Genomic DNA, 24,782 nt, shown 5'->3' with positions numbered 1-24,782 from the left:
CCACCTCATTGAAGTCTGGGCGTTGTTAATCAATTTGCGATGATGCCGCCAGTTAATTTAAAGGAGTGCTTGTGTCCTTTTTAAGAATCTAATGGGAGACTGGCCCTTCCTGCCCTGTAAAGTACTGTGACACTCGGCACTCTCACGGTGTGGAAAAGGGTCCCAGGATGCGTGACCCCAACATGGCCGCCAGTTGTGACTTTTTTTCCCCCTTGCTGAAGTTTTACTTACACAACCCTCCCAGATCTGTGCCTGACCTTAAGAGGACATCTGGAATTCTTTCGGACCATGGCTCCCCAACCCCCGCACTATTCTGGCAATCCCTGAGTACACTTGATCTCTATCCTGTCAACGGAGTCAGAGCATATGTCTGACCCCCGGTGGAGCTGCTCTGTTCAGCTAATGAGGAGATCGGCCTTGGTTCATCCCCTGACCGTCACCTGCCCAGCCGGACCTTGGGCACAGTTTCTCCCCTTTTACCTGTCTCGCACACCCCCCTCATCGTATTTCTACCATTCTGCTTTTCCCTTGTCTCCTTTCTATCCATCTTTCTGACCGATGCTCGTTGGAGCTTCCTTGAGAGCTATAGGGGAGACTGGATTTGGATTACCTCCTTGGCCGTCACCCACCCATTTGGTCTTTGGGCTGACTTTCCCTTTGTCTCTTATTCCGTCTTCCCCCTTGTCCCCTCCCTTCTCACTCCCCCTCTTCACTTCCCTCTCTACTTGCCTCTCCTTCTCTCCCTTTAATGTGTCTCTTATATTTGATGTAACGTGTAATTGTTATCATTGTTGACCTTATGTAAAGCGCTCTGATACCTACAGGTCTAGCCAGCGCTATATAAAACTGTTTGAATAAATAAATAAAAATAAACATGTCTGTGTATGGTACTGGTGCTGGGATATGTATCTAAGGGGATTTTTAAAACATAAAATCAAATTTTTTAAGGATCTGAAGGTTCAGTTGTGTTTACATTTCATGTTCTGTTTGTCTCTAAGCATGTTGCTTGTACATTGTGACTTGACACCAACTGTGTTTATACTCTACACATAACTATCGCAGATGACCTGCAGTCCACTGGCCCTTTCTAGACCTGGCAACCATGGAGGAACGTGATACCACCAGGAAGTACCGCTTCACAAGGACAATCATTGAAGACTTGACTGCGCAGTTGTCACCTCATCTACAGCCTGGTCGGCCATATCGAGGAACCTGGACTGGGACATGACGACAGTGGGGATGATGATGGTGGCATGGATTTTAGCGACAGCTTACCAACAACTTCTTCACACGAGTGTAGGTATGCAATGAAAGTTGGGGACTAACCCCAAGTGTTTCTTGTTGTGTTGCTGGTGCACAATGTGTATGTATGTTTGTGAGTGTATACAAATTGACACAATGTTAGTTGTATAAGTGTTTGTGAGATGGAAAAGTTGAGATATATAGTTTTACTGTGAATCATAGGTAGTGTCCACACTGACATTCTTGTGCTTCAGCTGACATTGTTGTCAACATTGAAGAGGCCTAACTCTGTTCTATGTTTCTCCTTACCAGGGTACTTTTCCATGTCAAGCATGCAATTTGTAACCTCACCAGACACCTGATGCTTTAACCTACTCCAACATTAGACTTGTTTGTAAATCCATGGCACACAATTCCTTTTTGACAGATAGATAATTGCCTTCACTTTACAGCATCTTCTTACTGTGTGATGTCCATTGAAATTGGGCTCATGTGCCAGGTTGTGTCAGGGAAATAAACCTATGCTACACAATGATTCGTGCCTTGTGTGTTTTCACACATCCAAGGGTTGTTTTAAAACTAAACTTGCTCCATGATGTACTGTTATGCTACAGCTAAAAAAAATGTTTTATTGTGTTTGAAAATGGTGCTATTATTTTTTGCAATATACTTGCATTGCATTTGTAACATGTCCTACGGGTTGGGACATGACCTGGTTGTGCCCATCTATCATGCTGTGACAATGTACATATAGCAAACACAAGGAGATGATGGACGGAGCACTGAAACTTTTCAGTCACTCACTCCCAGTCACAGATCTGGGTTGAATCCTTCATCATCTGTGCTCCAAATACCATGCAACAGTGTCAGCTATCTTGCTAGTCCACTTCCCCTCACTGTGAGTGTGGCTTAGGCCAAGTGGAGTTAGCTAGTCTGGATGGGAGGAGTAGTCTTTACAATGGCTACAAATTGCATGATTGACATGCAATTTCAACCCACATCAAACAGCCCAGCATGTACTATGCTTACCTCACTGTGATACAAATTGTCCCAGCTGTATACCTGACACTGGTGCCTGTTTGACTTGACTTCAAACCCCATCAAGGTTTTCTGCTCCAAAAACCATGCAGCAGTGTCAGACATCTTGGCAGCACATTGCCACTCATTGTCAGGTAAGAAGAGTCCCATATAAGCTATTTTGGCTATGTAGGAAGGCATGTGGAGGCCAGAGCATGATGGTAAATGTAGTTATGGCAGACACTCCTCCTCCCAACCAGCACAACCAGCTTATCTGTGGCAATGGCTAGCTGACAGCGAATGTAAGTGTACTAACAAGATGGCTGACACAGTTGCATGATGTTTTGTGCACAGTGTCACGGACCAACGATTCCTCAGGATCGATGAGATGCTATAAAGGGGTCCACCTCCAGCTGTCCCCGTGCTCCAACTCAACAGAGGTACAGAGCACCGTGGTCAGCAGGTGAGGGAAAAAAGAGGCCGGGGCGGGAACCGTCATGGAAGGGGAATCTGTAAAAGCACAAGAGAACAAGCATTAGAGGTGTTCTCGACCTACCCCCCCTACTTCTCTACCACCGTAAGACAGTTGCCCACCTGATACGTCTCAGATGCTGCTAGGCCCTTCCCTCTTCTACTCAAGTATATGAGATGTCGTCTCTCACTTCTTAAGGATAGATGTCTGTAATGATATGAACAGAATAAACAACACTCCAGGAGCTTCGCTGGGACAACACTCAAGGTAACACATGATACATACAAGATCACATACATACCATGCGTTCTCGCCCCGTAGCAGAAAGGAAATCCTGGGGTACCCACTTGGAAGATTCAGCGAGTAATCCCGATAGAAAATAAACTATAGCAACCAAGGAATAAACCGTTAAAGCCACAGTGGTTCAGCAGTTAGTAACTGTCAATTATTCTTGTTAGAGGTCTTACCAGCAACCGTGATGCCAGCCGCTTCCTAGAGAGCGTTCCAACATCCACGCACACCTTATGAGTCCTCCGGTTTAGAGAGGGGGAAATCCAGCGTCTCTCTACCGGGGCTAAGGCTGTCTAACTCGAGAGGGGGCAAATCCGGCGTCTCTCCGAGTTAACACAACAAAGCACTTGTACCGCGAGGGGGGGAAATCCAGCGTCCCTAGCGATACAACTAGGCACTCACCATTTGCCAACAGAAGCAGAGGAAACCCGCGTCTCTGCTCTGTGCAAGAAGGCGCCCACAAAGTCCAAACAAAAATCCTCCACTGCAGTTGAGCCGGCTCAGGACATCGACCGGCAAGGCACAGCAGCGAGTAAACAGGACGTCAAAATCTGCAATCTTTGACAGGCACCAAGGGAACAAGCTTCCACTGCCTCGCTCATCAGAACGAACATAGACAAATCATGTGCACCGCCCCCAGCGTCTCACGCATATTTGAAGCCTCTCCCTTTCCTGGCGCCCCTAAGGATTCTGGGAGATGTAGTCCACTCCTTCACAACTGGGTAGGCACACGTCAGACCCTGACAGTACGCCCCCCTCCCCGGTGCCTCCTAGCTCCAGGCTTCCCCGGATGCAGCAAAAAGAACTTCCGAATAGCCTCCGGAGCATGGACCCCCGTACTCGGCTCCCAGGAATCGTCCTCCGCCTGATACCCTTTCCAGGAGACCAGGAACCACAGCTTCCCCTGCCGATACCTGGAATCCAGAATCTTACGAACCTCGTACTCTAGTTGACCGTCCCTCATCACCGGAGGCGACGCCACAACCCTGGCCCGGCAAGCTGGTTTCAACAGGCTGCAGTGGAATACCGGATGGATACGCAAAGAGGCCGGCAACTTGAGTTTGTACGCCACCGGATTGACCCGACGTAATACAACATAAGGACCGATGAAGCGTGGGTGAAAGATGCTACGGTACCGGAAACGAATGTTCCGAGTGGAGAGCCAGACCCGATCCCCTGTGTTGTACTCCGGTCCCACCTGCCGATGGACATCCGCCCATTTCTTGTAGGAGACCTTGGCCTGATCCAATGACTTCCGTACCACACGATGGAGTCTTTGGAGAGTCTTCATGTGAGCTGCCACCGAGGGGTGGTTCTGGATTTCCCCCGGGATCACCACTGGCAGAGTATTGGCGTGGTACCCCGTGTTGGCCCTAAAAGGAGTCTCGTTGATCGAACTATGCCAAGTGTTGTTGTATGACAACTCCGCCAACCACAACATAGAAACCCAGGACTGATCCGCTTCCTTCGCATAACACCTTAGATACTTCTTCAAGGTTTGATTCATTCGCTCGGTTTGGCCGTCTGTCTGTGGATGAAAGCTCGTAGAAAGAGCATCCTCCGTGTGCATGCCCTTACACAACATGTGCCAAAACCGGGCCACAAACTGAGGCCCTCGATCGGAAATGATAACTCGAGGTATTCCATGTAATCTCACCACATGGGTTAGAAGCAGCTGGGCGGTCTGACTGGCTGTGGGTAGATTACGGCAGGGGATAAAGTGACCCATTTTCGTGAGGCTGTCTACAACTACCAGGATAGCGTTACAACCCTGGTCTGTTGGTAAACCCACTATGAAATCGATACTGATGGTATGCCATGGATGGGCAGGAGTGGGTAGAGTGATCAGCTTTCCCTTCATCTTGTTTTGTTCACCTTTGGCGCGGGCACACGTGTCACACTGCTGTACCCAGTCGTTCACCTCTTTCGCCATTCCATTCCACCAGAACTGACGCTGTAGCAATAGCAGCGTCTTCCTTCTACCGGGATGACCAGCCATGACAGCATTGTGACACCAATTGAACGCCTGCAACCTGAGTGTATGCGAAGGGAGATACAGTTAACCCTGACACAGGGGAATCCCATGTTTCAGAGTCCGATTGCCTTCCTGCTCTGCCCACGCCTTCCACTGTTCCGGGCTACGGAAATCCACAACCTGTTGCACGAATCTGTCTGCCGAGACTGCACACAGTACTTTCTCAGGGGATATGATAGCCTGTGGTTTCTCTTGAATGGAAGCGCTGCCTTCCTCCTGTCTCGATAGAGAGTCAGCCTTCCTATTGTCGGACCCCGGACGGAACGTGATGACAAAGTCATACCCTGCAAAGAACTGTGTCCATCTCATCTGTCTTTGTGAGAGATGACGAGCAGTCTTCATATACACCAGGTTCCTGTGATCCGAGTACACCGTTACAGTGTGTCTTGCACCCCACAGATAGTGTCTCCATTCCATGAAGGCCTTTTTTATGGCGAACAGCTCCTTCTCCGCCACCGTATAATTCAGTTCCGCCGAGGAGAGTTTTTGTGACAAGAACGCCACTGGATGCAGCTGCCCTGTTGCCTTGTCCCTCTGAGATAGAATCGCCCCAACCGCTGTATCAGAAGCATCCACCTCTACTACAAACGGCACATCCATTTGCGGGTGTCGCAGTATGGGAGCTGTGCTAAACAGGGTTTTCAACAGACCGAAAGCGTTGTTTGCTTCCGCGGTCCATTGAAACGGAACACCTTTCCTCAGTAAACGAGTGATCGGAGCTGCCACCAAGGAGAACTGGGCTATAAATCTCCTATAATAATTCGCAAAACCGAGAAAGCCCTGTACCTCTTTCACGGTCTTAGGAATAGGCCACTGCTGCACTGCATCCACCTTCCGGTCTGCCATCTGAAAACCCTCGGGACTCAACATAACGCCCAGAAACTCCACTTCACTCACTCCAAACTCACACTTGCTGAGCTTACAGTAAAGACTGTTCTCCAAAAGTCTCTTCAGAACCAAACATACATGACTCGCATGCTGTGACACCGACACCGAATATATCAAGATATCGTCGATATATACGATGACGAACTGATCGATGTATTCTTTTAAGACATCGTTTAAAAAATACTGGAATGCCGCCGGGGCGTTACACAACCCGAACGGCATCACCAAATATTCGAAAAGGCCATACCTCGTCTTAAAGGCCGTCTTCCACTCATCCCCACTACGGACTCTCACCAGGTGATAGGCTCCTCTGAGATCCAACCGGGTGTATATGTGGGCCTCTCTCACCTGGTCCAGTAGCACGGGGATCAGTGGAAGAGGGTACCTGTTCCTCACTGTCTGTTTGTTTAACATGCGGTAATCGATGCACGTACGCAGCTCGCCATTCGCTTTCGAAATGAAAAACAGAGGCGATGCCGCAGGGGACCTAGATGGACGGATGTATCCCATGGCACAGAACCGTTTCAAATACCCCTGTAGGTGCTCAGTCTCTGGTTCCGAAAGTGCGTACACTCGACAAGAAGGCATCACTGCCCCGTCAATGAGGTCAATGCGGCAGTCGTATTCACGATGGGGAGGCAGCTCCGCCGCCTTGACCTCACTGAACACCTCACTGTAATCGCTGTAAACCGATGGTAGGGTTACATCTTTTTCTGCTGCCGTAGACACCTGCAACCCTTGCGCCAAAGCAGCCAAAGGACTGTTCGTCTCCCTCAAACATGTCGCCTGACACTCCTCCGAAAGAAACTTAACCGTCCTACGTTTCCAATCCATCGTAGGATTGTGCAACCCTAGCCAGGGCATGCCCAAGATCACCTTGTATTGAGGAGCCTCGATGATGTTCAGTGTAATGGTCTCTACATGGTCCAAGGGGAGCCCCGGTAGCCTTAGTTCTACGCTTTCCGTCCTTTCCGTAACCGGACCGGACTTCAACAGAGTGCCGTCCACTGCCAACACTTTTTCGGGTTTCAGCATAGCCACTCGAACCAACCCCAACCGGCTAACCAACCCCAAATCAATGAAATTACCGGTGGCCCCTGAATCAATCATGCTGTGGACGGCATGTTGTTCTCCTCTTACCCGTAAGAACATTGAGAGCACTATGTGTGACACCACACCCTCTGACACAGCTCCTGCCAAAGACGGTAATTGCCATCCAGCCCCTTCCAGGGCCACAGGCGTTCTGTCTGTAGACTCGCTCTCCTCTGTATGTACTGCCGGTAAAGAGTAATTTTTTCCAGCTACAAAAGGGCTCGTTTTTTTTGGTTTCGTCGTGCAATCCTTAACATAATGGCCCTTTTTACCGCAGTACATACAGAGCCCTTGGGAGCGACGTGCTTCCCTTTCTGCCCTAGACAAAGGTGCCCGCACCGCCCCAACTTCCATGGGTTCAGACGAACCACCTTTGTCGGCTGGTCCAACAACCTCACTTACTCCCATCCCTCCATGGGTACGATTCCCTCTTCTCCTATCTCCCATTCTGTCTGAGAGACGATGATCCAACCGTAACGTTAAGTTAATCAAGGCCGTACATGTCGTAGGCTGTGGATCTATTTGTGCCAACACATCCTTGATTTCGTCCGACAGCCCCTGATAGTACAATGCCATTCTTTTTTCTTCTGGCCACCCTGTCTCCGCGACCAATCTATTAAATGATGTCATATATGTCACCAAATCATTCCTGCCCTGTTTCAAAGTAAGAAGGTCACGATCCGCACTCAGAGTGGTGGCCCTCCGATCGAATACGCGCTCAAACTCTCTTTTGAACGCGTTCCAATCCGACAACAGCGGATCGTCGTTCCGAACCAACGGCCCTGCCCAATTCGCCGCATCCCCTGACAAATACGAAATGGCAAAAGCCACTCTAGATAGGTTTGTGGGAAAAGAAGCAGGACGACAGGAAAAATGTAACGACACCTGCGTCAGAAAAGCCTGAATAGCGCGTGGGTCACCCGAGTACCTCTCAGGGCTGGCTAAAGGTATAGGCGGGGGAACAGTGACTTGGATTTGCTGAGCACCTCCCGAGGCATTGAAAGGGTTCCTGTTCTGTCTCTCTACCTGTTCCTTTAATGCCGCGGTTTCAGCCCGGGAGGTATCCAACTCTTGTTGGGCTAGCACCAGAGCCGCCATCACGTCATCCATAGTAGCCATATCTCACACCGATCAGGAGGAATAATTCTTGGGCACGTGATTCTGTCACGGACCAACGATTCCTCAGGATCGATGAGATGCTATAAAGGGGTCCACCTCCAGCTGTCCCCGTGCTCCAACTCAACAGAGGTACAGAGCACCGTGGTCAGCAGGTGAGGGAAAAAAGAGGCCGGGGCGGGAACCGTCATGGAAGGGTAATCTGTAAAAGCACAAGAGAACAAGCATTAGAGGTGTTCTCGACCTACCCCCCCTACTTCTCTACCACCGTAAGACAGTTGCCCACCTGATACATCTCAGATGCTGCTAGGCCCTTCCCTCTTCTACTCAAGTATATGAGATGTCGTCTCTCACTTCTTAAGGATAGATGTCTGTAATGATATGAACAGAATAAACAACACTCCAGGAGCTTCGCTGGGACAACACTCAAGGTAACACATGATACATACAAGATCACATACATACCATGCGTTCTCGCCCCGTAGCAGAAAGGAAATCCTGGGGTACCCACTTGGAAGATTCAGCGAGTAATCCCGATAGAAAATAAACTATAGCAACCAAGGAATAAACCGTTAAAGCCACAGTGGTTCAGCAGTTAGTAACTGTCAATTATTCTTGTTAGAGGTCTTACCAGCAACCGTGATGCCAGCCGCTTCCTAGAGAGCGTTCCAACATCCACGCACACCTTATGAGTCCTCCGGTTTAGAGAGGGGGAAATCCAGCGTCTCTCTACCGGGGCTAAGGCTGTCTAACTCGAGAGGGGGCAAATCCGGCGTCTCTCCGAGTTAACACAACAAAGCACTTGTACCGCAAGGGGGGGAAATCCAGCGTCCCTAGCGATACAACTAGGCACTCACCATTTGCCAACAGAAGCAGAGGAAACCCGCGTCTCTGCTCTGCGCAAGAAGGCGCCCACAAAGTCCAAACAAAAATCCTCCACTGCAGTTGAGCCGGCTCAGGACATCGACCGGCAAGGCACAGCAGCGAGTAAACAGGACGTCAAAATCTGCAATCTTTGACAGGCACCAAGGGAACAAGCTTCCACTGCCTCGCTCATCAGAACGAACATAGACAAATCACGTGCACCGCCCCCAGCGTCTCACGCATATTTGAAGCCTCTCCCTTTCCTGGCGCCCCTAAGGATTCTGGGAGATGTAGTCCACTCCTTCACAACTGGGTAGGCACACGTCAGACCCTGACACACAGGGCCTTGATGGAAGTTGGTTTCAAGATCAATACTATGCAGCAGTGTCAGCCACCTTGCCAGTACACTTCTCCTTGCTGTCATGTAAGCATATGCCCAGGGGAGTTTGCATGGCTGTTTGTGTGGATGAGTATTTTCAATGGCTACAAGTCACATCAGGCCTTGGCCCACATACACCTTCCCACCGATCAGCAAAAGGCTACCTCTATCTCAGCTTCCCTGACAGTGAGTGTGAATGTACTTGCAAGTTGTCTGACATTGATGACTGGTGCCTATTTGTCCACAAGCAGGACGTAGTTGTCCAGACAGAAGTCCCCAATGTCAGCCTTTTTGTCAGTAGTTTTCCACTCACCATCATGTACGCATTGATCTTGGTGGTCTGTTTGTGCTGTTTGGGAGGACTAGTGTTTGCCCTGACTACATCTCCCATCAGGCGCCACACTCCACACACCTTCCTACACATCCTAAATATCTTACCGGTGAGTCTACTTTCCTGACAGTGAGTGGCAATGTGCTTTAGAGATGTCTGACACTAGTGACTGGTGTCTGATTTGTCCACTTAGTACTCACCAACAACGCCTTGAGCTCCAAACATCAGTCCGCAGGGCCAGACATCTTGCCAGTGCATTCTAATTGACTGTAATGGAAGCTCATTTGTATGTTGTCTTGTTGGTCTGTGTGTGAGGATGAATGTTTGCACTGATTTCAACACCCATCATGCCCTGTCCTACACACACCTTCCAAGCCAGCACAGACAGCAGGCCGGGATCTATGCTATCCCTGATGCTGAATGGAAACTGTACTATCAAGATGGCTGACACTGGGGAGTGGTGTGAGGAGCACATGGCCATGATAGGAGTTGTGGACAACTCTAATACCATGCACACGTGTCAGACATCCTGCAAGCACAAATCCACTCATTGTCAGGACACCACTATTCCTGGTGGCCTTGTTGGGATGTGTGTGAAGGTGTGTGTGTGGGATAGAGCCTGATAGGAGATGTTGGTAGTGCATTTACTCCCCCTCCAACACTTCCTAACCAGTTCATCGGGGCCTATGTCTACCTGACAGTGAATGGAAGTCTACTATTGAGTTGTCGGAGTCTGGGGCGTGTAGTTTGACTTGACTACAACTGCCCTGAAGCCTTGTGCTCTAGAAGGCATGCAGCAGTGTCAGCCATCTTGCTGGTACTTTTCCACTGACGGACAGGCTCACATAGGTCCAGTATGTCTGTGTGGGCTGTGTGTGGGGAGGAGTGTTTGCAGTGACTACAAGTCCCATGGTGACTGTGGCCAGACCACCTTCCCAGCCATCCCAACAGCCTACCTGTGACTTTGCTTTCTTGTGAGTAAGTGGAAAAGTATTGGGCCAAGATGTCTGAGACTGGTGTGTTTAGTATTAACTTACTACAACTCTCCTCAGGCCTTGTGTTCCAGACAGCAAGCAGCAGTGTCAGCCATCTTGCTGGTACTTTCCACTGACTGAGAAGCTTGCATAGTTCCAATATGCCTGTGTGGGTTATGTGTGGGGAGAAGTGTTTGCAGTGACTACAAGTCCCATGGTGACTGTGGCCAGACCACCTTCCCAGCCATCCAAACAGCCTACCTGTGACTCTGCTTTCTTGTGAGTAAGTGGAAAAGTACTGGGCAAAGATGTCTGAGACTGGTGTGTTTAGTATTAATTTACAACAACTCTCCTCAGGCCTTGTGTTCCAGACAGCATGCAGCAGTGTCAGCCATCTTGATGGTACTTTCCACTGACTGAGAAGCTTGCATAGTTCCAATATGCCCGAGTGGGTTGTGTGTGGGGAGAAGTGTTTGCAGTGACTACAAGTCCCATGGTGCCTGTGGCCAGACCACCTTCCCAGCCATCCCAACAGCCTACCTGTGACTCTGCTTTCTTGTGAGTAAGTGGAAAAGTACTGGGCCAAGATGTCTGAGACTGGTGTGTTTAGTATTAACTTACTACAACTCTCCTCAGGCCTTGTGTTCCAGACACCAAGCAGCAGTGTCAGCCATCTTGCTGGTACTTTCCACTGACTGAGAAGCTTGCATAGTTCCAATATGCCTGTGTGGGTTGTGTGTGGGGAGAAGTGTTTGCAGTGACTACAATTCCCATGGTGACTGTGGCCAGACCACCTTCCCAGCCATCCCAACAGCCTACCTGTGACTCTGCTTTCTTGTGAGTAAGTGGAAAAGTACTGGGCAAAGATGTCTGAGACTGGTGTGTTTAGTATTAATTTACAACAACTCTCCTCAGGCCTTGTGTTCCAGACAGCATGCAGCAGTGTCAGCCATCTTGATGGTACTTTCCACTGACTGAGAAGCTTGCATAGTTCCAATATGCCTGTGTGGGTTGTGTGTGGGGAGAAGTGTTTGCAGTGACTACAAGTCCCATGGTGCCTGTGGCCAGACCCACCTTCCCAGCTATCCCAAACAGCCTACCTGTGACTGTGCTTTCCTGTGAGTGAGTGGAAAAGTACTGGGCCAAGATGTCTGAGACTGGTGCGTGTAGTTTGACTTGACTATACCTCCCTTCAGGCTATGTGCTCCAGACAGCATGCTGCAGTGTCAGCCATCTTGCTAGTACTTTCCCACTGACTGAGAGGCTTGCATAGTCCCAGCATGTCTGTGTGGGATGTGTGTGGGGAGGAGTGTGTGCAGGCACTACAAGTCTCTTGGTGCCTGTAGCCAGACCCTCCTTCCCAGCCATCTCAAACAGCCTACCTGTGACTGTGCTGTCCAGTGAGTGAGTGGAAAAGTACTGGGCCAAGATATCTGCCACTGGTGCTTGAGAAGTATGTACATGGTTATAGTTTGTTGCTTTATTAATGTAATTTGAGGTCTTTTTGTTGACAATCTAACATACGCATCACATGCTCTTAGAATCTAGTACATGTTATATATTTGTACTGGCCTTTGTTTAACTGTATCCTTTACAGTGCTGTCTCTAGGGGTGTGAATAAACTTTATTTGAATGTGGATTGTGCACTCACCAGACTATTTTTATCCTGGGATTCTGTAGGTGCCTTCCAGCGGAAGGATGTCACGCACCTTCTCCTCCCAGGAGGTGAAGTGGACAGGTTTTGCTGGAGGGCCACCGCCAATCGGCTGGATTTGGAAATGTCCCCTGGCCATCAGCTTCTTGACCCTCCTTCGCACATCATAGTACCTGGTCCTGATATCTTCCATTTCCGCAGGCAAGGTGCTTGAGAATACACCTTGTTAACTATCCTCTCCCAAATCCTATTTCTCTGAGCAGGAGCGGTCTGTTGTACTAGGTTCCCAAATAACTGTGGCTCCACTCTGACAATTCATGTGCAAAGAAGAAGAAGTTGCACACCTGCTTTTCGCTTTCCTTTTCTTTTTATTCAAGATAGACTCCTTTTTGCGTGCAGACTGGGCCCGTGCCTCGCCTCAAGCACGGATATATATAAGAAAACACTGATTGCAGCAAGATTGTGCTACATTCCCAATCGTACAGCTGTAACAAAATACGATGCAAACTTCTCATGTTGAAGGTCATTTTATTCTGTGCTTTTCACTTTTCATCCAGCTTGACTTTCAACACGATTAAAACCATCCAAACGTCCCTTTGCTTCACATAAAATAGCTGTGCCCATCCAGGCCTCGTACTACTTCACGTCAGGACATTTACTTCATGAATAACAGCAAAAGTCTTTATCCCAATGCATTTCGGGCCTGTTAATTGCCCTTCGTCAGGGGAAGCTGTTTAGATTTAAAAATAAGATAAAGACCCATGTTATTCTTCCCAATGCACAACTGTAGTAATTTCACAAAAAACATTTTACTGTCTTGTTACTTAAAGTCCAATCCTAATAAGTACACAAAAAACAAAACCTCGCTAGTGTTGGTAATTATCAAGAGTTTGCTGAACGCAGTAACCTCCCCCACTCCATCCTCGATGATTCACCTACCACTCTACCCGCGTTACTAAGTAAACACTGAAATTCCTTGTGGTTGTTTGTTTAACATTCTAAATGAACTACCTTTCTTTTACCCTACTGTCAAACGTGAGTAAAAGATAATTAATAAATCAATATCCTATGGCCCTATGGCTTAACATTATATCCTCCCACAGTTCCAATTTACCTGCTTCTAACGCTGTTCTCTGCCATTCTGTTCTGCCTTATCAGCTGAATACTCGAGCAACTTGCATGTTGCTGTGCACGCCTTTTAAACTCTCCCTTGCGCGCCGGTTGCTCTAAGTTACCAAAGTGAACTCAACCTGCAGCTAATTAGGAACTACGGCCCCAGTTACCATGATGTTCAAACCCTTATCCCTCCTTTCCATCTTCATTAACTACATGTCCCATAAAGCATTGTGACGGAACCACCTGATGTCTGAAAAGAGATTTTAAACACAGTTTGCAAAAATAATATAATATCCTTCATCCCAATTACCATCTGTTAGAAATCATACACAAAACACCCATCATGTGACAACTCTTATCAAATATTGTTTTGGACTCTGAGAAAAGCCATGTCTTAAATGCGTTGCATTGCAATATTGAAACATCTACCTGTCCTTCTCAGCAAGCATTCATCCATACATTCATCCATTCATCCATTACTACATATATCCTTTCTTCTCTCCTTTGTTCATTCTCCATCCTTCCCATGTTTTCTTCCATCCATTTCTAGATCCTCCCTTCCATCCATCCATAAATCTTGCTCTCCATAAAAGTGCCCTTCTTTCCTGTCGATCTACACAGTCTTCCATTTTCCCTTCCCTTTCAAGCTGCCTTGTTTCAATTGTTTCCCCCTGACCCAGCTATGTCGTATTATTTTCTTGGCAATACTAAAGGGTTTCAGCACCAAATACAATATTTTTGTTATTTCATATCACAGTCCACAAACAAATGTAGTTTTGCACATAAGGAAAAAACGTCCAAGTCCAGAGCGTATTTTTCTTTTTGCAGAATTCACTTTATTTTTCATAAGCAGATTCTCTCTTCCCATTTCCATTCATCATAGCCATCGCGTTTCGTCTCCTGCGAGACTTCTTCAGGGCTTTCAATGTATGGCATACAGTATATTCTAAAAAGAGAAAATGGGAGCGACCCCACACCCAAGAGAAGGGGTACCACAGGTAAATCGAAAGCAAATTTCTCCTGGGAAAATGATTTTACTGCATTCAGATCAGTGATATTAATTAATTTTGACCATCCGTACTGATTCACTTGACTCAACCTCATTTATCCACAACACCTACAGGATCACAGATCGCCAACCAAAGGAAACAACCAGGGCCCCAACAGTCAATTATGTAGAACAATACTCAAAAAACAGCTGATATGCTAAAGCAAACGAATTTTAATACAATATGTAGAATTCATACAATGGTTAAAAATATTTTCATAAACAGATTCATATAATACAAAAAGAATAAAAACACCAATATATTGACAATACAGAAAAGTAAAAATTAAGAGAACATCAAACATCAATGTGTAATCATAAAAACATCACAAATCCGTTACTCCACATAGAACTCATTATCCTAATTTTTCATGGGTGTCTATAAATCATTTCATCTATTCACCACCCAATCAGGTCCTTGGATGTAACACCATATAGTATAGTACATCGACGCGTTTCGATGGCCCTTTATATTATTATTAAAAGCCACCGTCTTCAGGACAACGTTTATAGACTGTTCTCTTTCAATTAAAAACACCAGTGAGTCCTAATCGGAAAACATATAAGCTATATGTTATTATTTACTTTAGCATATCATACCATTCTAAAATAACATGATAAAAAAAACACAGTTAAAAAATCATGTTCTAGCATCCCACATATCACATCATAAGGCTGAGAGCAAAATTACTCTCTTCTAATTCATTTATAGGTTAGCTTGAACAGGGTTTCATAATACCCCTCCCGTATGTGAACCACTTTTATTAAAAACCATGGAAGCATATTCGCTAAGCGTAAAAGAATCACTAGTCACCTCGTCATCAGAACTTCATATTGTACCACATAACTGCCCCAGGGGTCCCCCAATGCCATTCTTCCATTCTACATGCATACACATATCTCTCCATTCATGTTCCATCTTTCATGTCCAATATATCATATTTATCATTATGTTTCATTGCCCAGACGGTGGGATAGCTTGGTTATCCCCACCGTTTTCACAATTTGAGTATTATAGCGGGGCTGTTTAAGGCTCCAGACGCTACTTAATGGCGACACTATGGGCAAAGGGACTATGGTCCCAAATGCATTTTGACATTAGGTCCTCTTGTCCTCTGGGGTGGGTATCCATTACAAACCCCCCCTCCAACTTTTTTAGGAACCTACCAATCTCTACGGGGTGATCTATCCTCCACCGAAGAAATATTAAAATTAAGCGGGGCTCCTTAGGGCTCCAAGCGCTTCTGAGAACAGGTACTATGGAGTGAAAGAGATATAAACAAGCCCACTTGTGTTAATGTATTCCTATGTCCTCTTCACATTAGATTTTTAAGTATCTTATATACCCCTAGACCCATCCGGGACCTACCAATAGCTAGGGTATTCTATGTCCTCCTATGTAGTGTAGCCGAAAATGAGAGAAATCCACGTCTATTGTTATGACAATGGTTAAGGTAGGAATGTTTTTTAGTCTGCAGAGAAGAGAGAGCACATATATAATGTATTGTTAGCAGCCCCCACTTTGTAGAGTAAACCCTGTTGCTTTTTTTTTAAATAATTCTAAAAGTGAAATATACTCACCGGGATGTAGTGACTCTAAGCGCATGTATAACGCAATTCGCCTGTTTCAGTCCCCAATATTCGTCCACTTATTGCTGTATATGCGATGATTTGAGGGGTAGATCTAAAAGTGATGCCAAATCAATGGATATCAGTATTTTGGGTCTTATCCGCAAACGGGGTAAAAACTCCTACTCCTTCTTGCTGTCCTATGAGCTGTCCTAATGTCTCTAGTCCAGCCCAAATAACCTTTCCTCTACCCTTCTATTTGGGTGTATCTACACATACAGGATATCCTCTTGTACCCTCGTACTTCTATCTCTGTTTTGTATAGAAAATCCCCTCCCATATAGAGAGTCGGAGAGCCCCTCCCGTCGGCCGTCTTTCACTCTGGTTCGCCTAACCTCCGTTCTGCCCTAGTGCCTGCTGGATACTTGTCAAACTCTACTCCCCGCAAATGGTGTAGCAGTTTATCCAACCCATATAGACCCTCACAGTCAGGTACGTGTAAACACCAATACTTCTGTGTATCCGCGGCCAAAGATCCCAGGACATACTCCTACTCTTCTGTTTACTACCCCCCCTGCTTATCTAACGTTGCAGTATTGCGGTACTCATTACCTGTAAGCAGAGTCACAGCGCTCTCCCGACCATCTTCTCACAAGGCTTGTGACTTCGGTTTGCTCTGGCTGTTCTATTTAAGCCTGGTGTGATTTACCACACCTGTGAGAAGGCGCGCTGTTGTGCTGCGCTTTGTCCGGGAATTCAAGTTAAAATTAAAAGGGCAATGATAATGCATACGGCGGGCCCCCATCCTCTTGTACTAAAAAGGGCGATGGAGACCAACACTCCTCCTGGCGGGCCACTTCATGGGTTATATCGCTATGGGCTCATGGGTCTATGATGCGCTTAGTCCCTGAATTGTAGATTGAAAAAGGGCGATGGTGGTGCATAAAGCTGGCCCATGTTCTTTTCTATTAAGTGGGCGATGGAAACCCACACTCATCCTGATGGGGCCCGCCTCATAAGTATATCGCTATGGGCCAATTTAGTATATATCTCCATAGTTTGTCTAGTGTGGGATTTACCCCATAGATTTTACATTTTTATAAAAAGACAAACATTGAACAATTTATAATCGAATACCATATTGGAGAACGTCAACAATATGTCAGAGTCAATATTATAAATCTCTCTGCTCAGGGGTACTTTGGACGATAGTGAACTTGATGTATATAATATGTAATATAGCGACTAATAGCAGATTGCCAACAGTCACATCTCTAGGGAAGAGTATGTTATATATATATATCATTAATGAAACAACTCTGGCTAACAAACACAATCCTTTGATTCTCTTCCTTCCTTTTAGTCTGTCCTATGTCCTTTGTGGTGAGCATACTTTCCCTATTATAAAACCTAGCTCTCTTAAATGAGGTGGAAATTAGTTTTTTAGGATATCCCCTCTCCTTAAGTTTTGTTTTCAAATTCTCAGAGTGTTTATAAAAATCCTCTAAGTTGGTGCAGTTCCTGCGTAAACGCAGGAACTGCCCAAAGGGAATATTATCCCTCTGGGATTTAGGGTGGAAGCTGGAGTAGGCTAATAAAGTGTTCTTATCTGTTGGTTTGCAGAACAATTCTACTTCCAGCCTCCCCCCAACATATTTAATCTTTAAATCCAGAAAGTGTACATATTCTTTGCTGTATGAGGATGTAAACTTCAGATTGATGTCGCCTAAATTAAGCCACTCTAGGAATTCTCTTAGACAATCCTCTGATCCTTCCAATATAAAAAATATGTCATCAATGAATCGACTCCACTTGATGACATTTTCAAAGAAGGGAGCCAATTCATTGTAGACATGGGTAGCCTCAAATTGCCCCACATAGAGACATGCCATACTGGGGGCACAAGTGGCCCCCATGCTGGTCCCCTTACACTGTAGGGACAGATCATCCTTGAAGAGGAAAAGATTCTGCTTCAAAGCTAACTCCAAGCATGACATAATGGAAGTCGATGCTTGCTCCTCTACGAGGATGCTCCAGATGGTGTTGAATATAGGATCTAAGATTTTGTACTAATGGTTTGAGAAAGGTATCTACATACCGGCTAAGAGGTTCTAAAAGTGAATTAATGCAGCTGACTATAGGTCTCAGAGGTGGGTCCTTGATGTTTTATGGACCTTTGGAAGGCCATAGATGGCTGGAATTATTGCTTTTTCATTGAGGAGAACTCTATATTCCTTTTCAGTGACCCAGTTGTCTTGTTTGACCACTCGTAAAAGTGACCCCATGTCTTAAATTAACAGGTTCCATTGAGACATGGGTACCTGTTTGTAATGTTCTTTAACTCCCAACAATTCCAGAATACGATTCTCATAATCGTCAGTGTCAAATATAAGAACCCCGCCGCCCTTGTCGGCAGGCTTGATTGTTATACTGAAATCATTCTTCAGATGGTATTGACTCTTTCTGTTTTTTTATTTAAATGTTGAGAGATACATGGTTGGTGTCCCACAAACTGCGGATCTTGGATTCCACAATCTGTTCAAACACATCCACCTTCTTGTCTACTTCGCTGCTATGGGGGGTGAAAGTTGGTTTGGGCCCTAAGCCCGAAGCACTTTCTTCCTCAATGTACTCCCTACCTTCAAAGAATCGGGTCAGTCTAATTTTCCTAAAAAATGATTTAAGATCCTTTTCAAAAAGAAATGTATTCACTTTACTGGTGGGGGCAAAAGTAAATCCCTTTTCAAGCAACTCTAATTCATAGTTGGAGAATTTTCTTTTTGATAAGTTAATTATAGGAAATTTACTTGATGTTACCTCCAGTATCGGCGGGTTCTGGTCTGGCGGTATTCCTGTTGAGGTTGATGCCTCACATTCTGGCCTGTCCCAAAACCTCTGTTCGGTCGTCGGCCCCTCCTTGGGCGCTGATCTAAAAAAGGAGGATGGTCAAAAGAGGATCCTGTGTATGGGGGGCCTCCTCCAACTCTAGGTCCCTTTCCATACTCTTGAGTTGCTTACTCCTTCTCTCGTGTTTGATTCCTCCTCACTGCCTGACCCGGAAGATTCAGAGGATGTTATCCCTTTTCTTACCCCTCTTTGGGATATCGGCCTCTGATTGTATGGTCGTTCGCAGGTCTGTTCTTTCTGTTGTTGATAATAATCTTTTTCAAGATAAGGGTAATTGCTCTCTATACTATATTTTTCCACATCTCTCCTTAGTTTTTTAGTCTTTTTATTTATCAAATAATCCCTGTATCCATTAATGTCTGTTTCAAATTCTTCCAATTTCTTCTTTGCCTCCTCTACTACTGTGTTGTCCTGAATTTCTTTGATAAGCTGTTCTATTTCTTCTTTTTCCAAAATAATCAATTCAAGCGCAGTCTCAATAATCAGAGGGAACCAATCCCGGCTGCATCTATTCGCTATGTGGGTCCAGGTTTCCAGAAACTTTCTATGTTCAACGAATAGTCCCGGTTCATTTCTAATTTGAAGACCCACAGGGATCACTTCCGCCTTGACATATTGTATTAAGAACTCCGCATGCATTTCTGTGTGTGTTAATATCTTTTTTAGATTAAGAATTTTGCCCTATTTCTCGTTATTACTAGTCAGGACTGTTACTTTACTACCATTTTAGTATTCATACTTAAGATTTTATTATATTGTTCTTCACTGAACCCAAATATTTTAAATGGGTCCATTTTTAAGGTAGCGGGGCAACCTCACTGCACAATCCAAATGGATGAAGCTAGAAATAATTCACAGAGAGACAGGTAGACCTTGCTCTCGCGTCCACACAATAAGGACAATGAGTAACCTCCAACCGGAGATTGAGAAAACTCCCCAGCCAAATGGCTGTACACTGTAAGTCTAAAAAGAGAAAATGGGAGCAACCCAACACCCAAGATAAGGGGTACCACAGGTAAATCAAAAGCAAATTTCTCCCTGGAAAATAATTTCACTGCACTCAGATCAGTGATATTAATTAATTTTGACCATCCGTACTGATTCACTGAACCTCATTTATCCACGACACCTACAGGATCACAGGCTTATAATATTAATATAAAGGGCCATCGAAACGCGTCGACGTACTATATGGTGTTACATCCAAGGACCTGATTGGGTGGTGAATAGATGAAATGATTTATGGACACCGATGAAAAATTAGGATAATGAGTTCTATGTGGAGTAATGGATTTGTGATGTTTTTATGATTACACATTGATGTTTGATGTTCTCTTAATTTTTACTTTTCTGCATTGTCAACATATTGGTGTTATTCATTCTTTTTGTATTATATGAATCTGTTTATGAAAATATTTTTAACCATTGTATGAATTCTACATATTGTATTAAAATTCGTTTGCTTTAGCATATCAGCTGTTTTTTGAGTATTGTTCTACAAAATTGACTGTTGGGGCCCTGGTTGTTTGATCTGTGATCCTGTAGGTGTCGTGGAGAAATGAGGTTGAGTGAATCAGTACAGATGGTCAAAATTAATTAATATCACTGATCTGAGTGCAGTGAAATTATTTTCCCAGGAGAAATTTGCTTTAGATATACAGTATATTCTCCAATTGAATGCAGTGTTTCAAATCCAGTATAAAGTGTATTACAATGTTCAAAAACGGCCTAATAACCGCACGCAACCTGGTCAGTTTCCATTTCAGGACGCAAAAAGAAAAATGCACTCTGGACTTGGACATTTTTTCCTTATTTGCAAAACTAAATTTTGTTTGTGGACTGTGATATGAAATAACAATAATATTGTATTTGGTGCTGAAACCCTTTTGTATTGCAAAGTGCGTAGGACTAGTTATTATATTGTGGGGAGTACAGGGGGGAGTACTCTCTGTTTTCATGCACCATTAGTCACTTAGGGACACTATTCACGTGTTCGGTTGCGGTTTTTTAGCCTCTGCCCTGAGTTTGTGTTCACATATTATTTTCTTGCACTGGTATTTATGTTTGGAGAGAAGTCTCCAATCAAAGGCAAAAGAACATTAAACAGCATTTAGAAGGTTTTATGCTACACTACCCAGTGGCACCCACCCAACCTAAAGCAGCTAGAGTTGGGATTTCATAACTCCCCCGCACATCAGCTTTTCCTTTGAACTTGCACATACTACCTGTAACCCAAGCACTCTGGCCACTCAACCAGAAACTCCAAACCTGCACTCTTTGAGAAAAGCATGAAAGCAATACCTTGCTGGAGTTCTAATGGCCGACGTTTCATTACATTTAAAGAAGTGCATGGCCCACTCGTAGGCCGGGCAAAGCAATCACATTATTTTTCACAATTTAATTCAAATTTGGAAATAATCCATCATAAATCATCTGGAAATGTTGGAAGTCAGTTTCTTTGAGTAGTTCTGTCTTTGGTGTACCCACAGTGGCAGATACTTTGCTTAATCGTTTACCCTTCTTAGTGCTTGGTACCCAGCCACAGTGATGCACTCACCTAATTGAGTGCTGATGCCAGACTACTGGAGGCAAGTTACTGAGATCTCTTCCTTAAGGATGATAATCACTTTCGCTAATTTTTCTCCAAGTACAATATTAAAATGCAACCTTGTGATTAGAGAAACCTCGGAAATGCACATCCTCCACCAAGGGAGGTGTTGGACGTTTTATATTTTCTGACGTCTTTATTCTAAACATAATGGAAGAAAGAGCAAAGGCAGAAATGGAAACTAAATTATCACTCTGGAAAACCGGTGGAGCAGATGGTCATTATCTGCCATTAAATAATGTGTGAATGAAAGCTACACTCAGGCCCTCTCTTTGGAATATGTAATTAAGGTTCGTTTGCTTTATTGAGACTTTTTGGAAGCTCACACGTGATGCCATATAAGTGGAACTGTCACGGGGAGAACATAATTTACACAAGATCAAACTAGAGAGCTGAGAGTGCTACATTCAAGTCCTGTAAATGTGCTCCTAAAGCACATTTTGGTGCGTAGACTATGAGACTGGACACAATCTCACTTGTGTATTGGGTTCCAGGCCAGTGTGCTTATCACACACTGTCAAGCCTATTCTAGTCTCATTGTAGGTTCTGCCAATATTCACAAAAAATAGGAGCAGAAGATAAGATCAAATGTCATTGCCCAAGAGCACACAATTTGATCATATGAGGAGGCCGGGGACAAACGTTTTATGTCCTATGTATCCTACTTCTACGGTGTCCAGCTATCACCCACTAGACAACAGCTATGTTGGGAGTTCTTCAGATAATGCTGCACAGGGAAAGTCCACTCCAGGGAAATGCCCCTATGTTGGACGTGTTGTCTTGTTTTTGTATCCAGAGTTTATTACTAGCAGATGTTGATGAGGTGGTAAAGCCAGGATCACATATAGTTTGAAGTGTATTACTTTAGCACAGTTACTTAAAACCATTGCTACAAAAGACAACATTAACACATTTATCTGATTAAAAAGACAAAGCTAAAAAACAGCTCTCCAGGCTTAATGACCATTACACATGTAAAGGAAACAGTCTTATGGTTGCCAAAATAAACATATTACTGTGCTAGACCTGAATAAAAGATAAATTATGACAGGGGATACTAAACCAGGGGACATAAAACGTCTGTGATGAGTTTTTGAGGGGGAGGGGTTGGGAACACAGGGTCCAAAGAAGGTGAAAAAAGATTGTCCAAAAGTCTCACAAATTTTCCAGACCTTGCAAGTACTTGAATGTCTGTGGACGTGAAGCACAGGGCCGATGCCTCCCAGCATGTCCTGATGCCCCATTTTAAATACATAGGTTTTAAGAGAGACCTTCTAGGGGCAGCCAGGGCGGGGCAGCAGCACAAGAGATGCAGCTATGGTTCAGAGTGGTAATTGCACAGTCTACAAGCCCCCGCCCTCACTTGTTGGGGCCCATCTGTTAAAGGCCATCGAACGCAGGCCTAGAAGTCGCATAAACATTATGTTCTTCCGTGCCGCTGCATTTACATTTTCCTGGAGATAAGAATGCGGTTTCCCAGGAAGCTACGAGGTATTCAAGGGAAGCAAAATGGTAGATGTTGTTACAGCCTGAAGGTCCATACGATGGGAGATTAGCTTAACCTGCCTATTGATAAGTTTTTTCCAGACTGAGTATGGACTGAGTATGGAATGGTGTCTGAAAGGAGGGATAGGTTGTCAATCTTTAGCACTGTTATAGCCTTTGTAATCTGAGTGTTCCAGAGGTTACCAGGAGTAGTGTCTTTATAAAATATTTCAGAATGTCTGCCTCACAATAGATTGATTGTCTTTGTAAGCCCAGCTCCAAGCGTAGTCTTGCCCGCTGGATAAAACTTGGGAGATGAAAGATTTTTTTAAAGGTGCAAATTTGAGCGAGGTCAAGACTAACAGAGCATGTGCCGGGGAAAGCCTGATGCCGTAAGTTAGGGCAGGAAGTAGAGTGGCTTTGGTCATCTTCAGAATGGATTCTGCAGAGGGGCTGCTCAGGGACAGGTTCAATCGTGTCAGGGAGTATGTAATTGCTCCTGCTCTCTTTTTCAAGGCGGATAGATGAGCAGCTGGTCTAGACGTCTCGTTGAACCAGACTCCCAGGTAATTGTATTTTGAGGTTGTGTTAATCCTGGCAGGCCCAATGTTCCACTTTAAACTTTTCTTATTCTTGTATCCGGCAAATATCAATACCTTGGTCTTTCCCTGGTTGATTTTAAGGGCGTTAACGGTATTGTATGTATGGAGCATGCTTAAGGCTCTTTGAAGACCCGATTTTGCTTGGTCCATTATTACAATGTCATCAGCGTATTGTAATATGTGCAGAGTCCTTTTTGCAGGGCCCAATTTTGGCGGAAGAAGATTACTATTCTCCAAGAATGTTCCAGGGTCAGCTGTATACAGGTTGAACAAGAGAGGGGCAAGAACGCAGCCTTGCTTTAGCCCGTCTTCTATGGCGATTTTTGAGGAGACTGTCTTTGGGCCAGTTTTAATTTGCACCCACGTGTTCTTGTGCAGGGAGATGAGTGCTCCTAGAAGGCACTGCGGAATCCCCCACTTGTTCAGCTTCCTCCATAGGATGTTACGAGACACTTTATCAAAGGCCGCACTGTAGTCTATAAAGCAGCAGTAAAGTGGGAGGTGGTTTTTTTGTGCTGCTTGTTGACTCAGAATGGCTAGAGTTGTAATATTGTCAATTGTGGAGGCCGATGCCCGAAACCCTGTTTGGTAATAGGGTATGATGTTTTTTTCTGCAACCCATTTTTCAAGTGACCTTAAAAGACACCGGGCGTATGCCTTTGCCTCAAGATCTAGTAGGGCAATAAGTCGGTAGTTGGCCGGTAGCGTGGGGTCTCCTTTCTTAAATATGGGGCACAGAGTCGAGCCTAACCATGAGTCCGGGAGCTGACATGACTTAAACACGTTGTTATATAGGGGAGTCAAACATTCTGCCCACTCTTCCAGGGCACATTTGAATACCCCAGCAGGGAGGCCGTTGGGCCCTGGGGCATCGTCGTTCTTCATGACTCGCAGGTATTTGGAGACCTCAGCTACAGTGGTCAGCTCATGAGTTTCTATTTGGATGGAATCAACACAGTCTCTTAATTCAATCACCACGGGGTCCGAGGCGTCACTGCGATATAGCTGAGTCACGTGCAGGGCCCAATCTTCTTCACGTACCGCGTTTCCTCTCATCTTGTTCGTGGAACGGAGCTTGTTCATATAACTCCA

The sequence above is a fragment of the Lissotriton helveticus genome, chromosome 5_1, assembly GCF_964261635.1.
Source record: "Lissotriton helveticus chromosome 5_1, aLisHel1.1, whole genome shotgun sequence".
In the NCBI taxonomy this organism is placed as follows: Eukaryota; Metazoa; Chordata; class Amphibia; order Caudata; family Salamandridae; genus Lissotriton; species Lissotriton helveticus.
The sequence above is the reverse complement of the archived record's forward strand: the minus strand, read 5'-3'. Positions refer to the sequence as shown.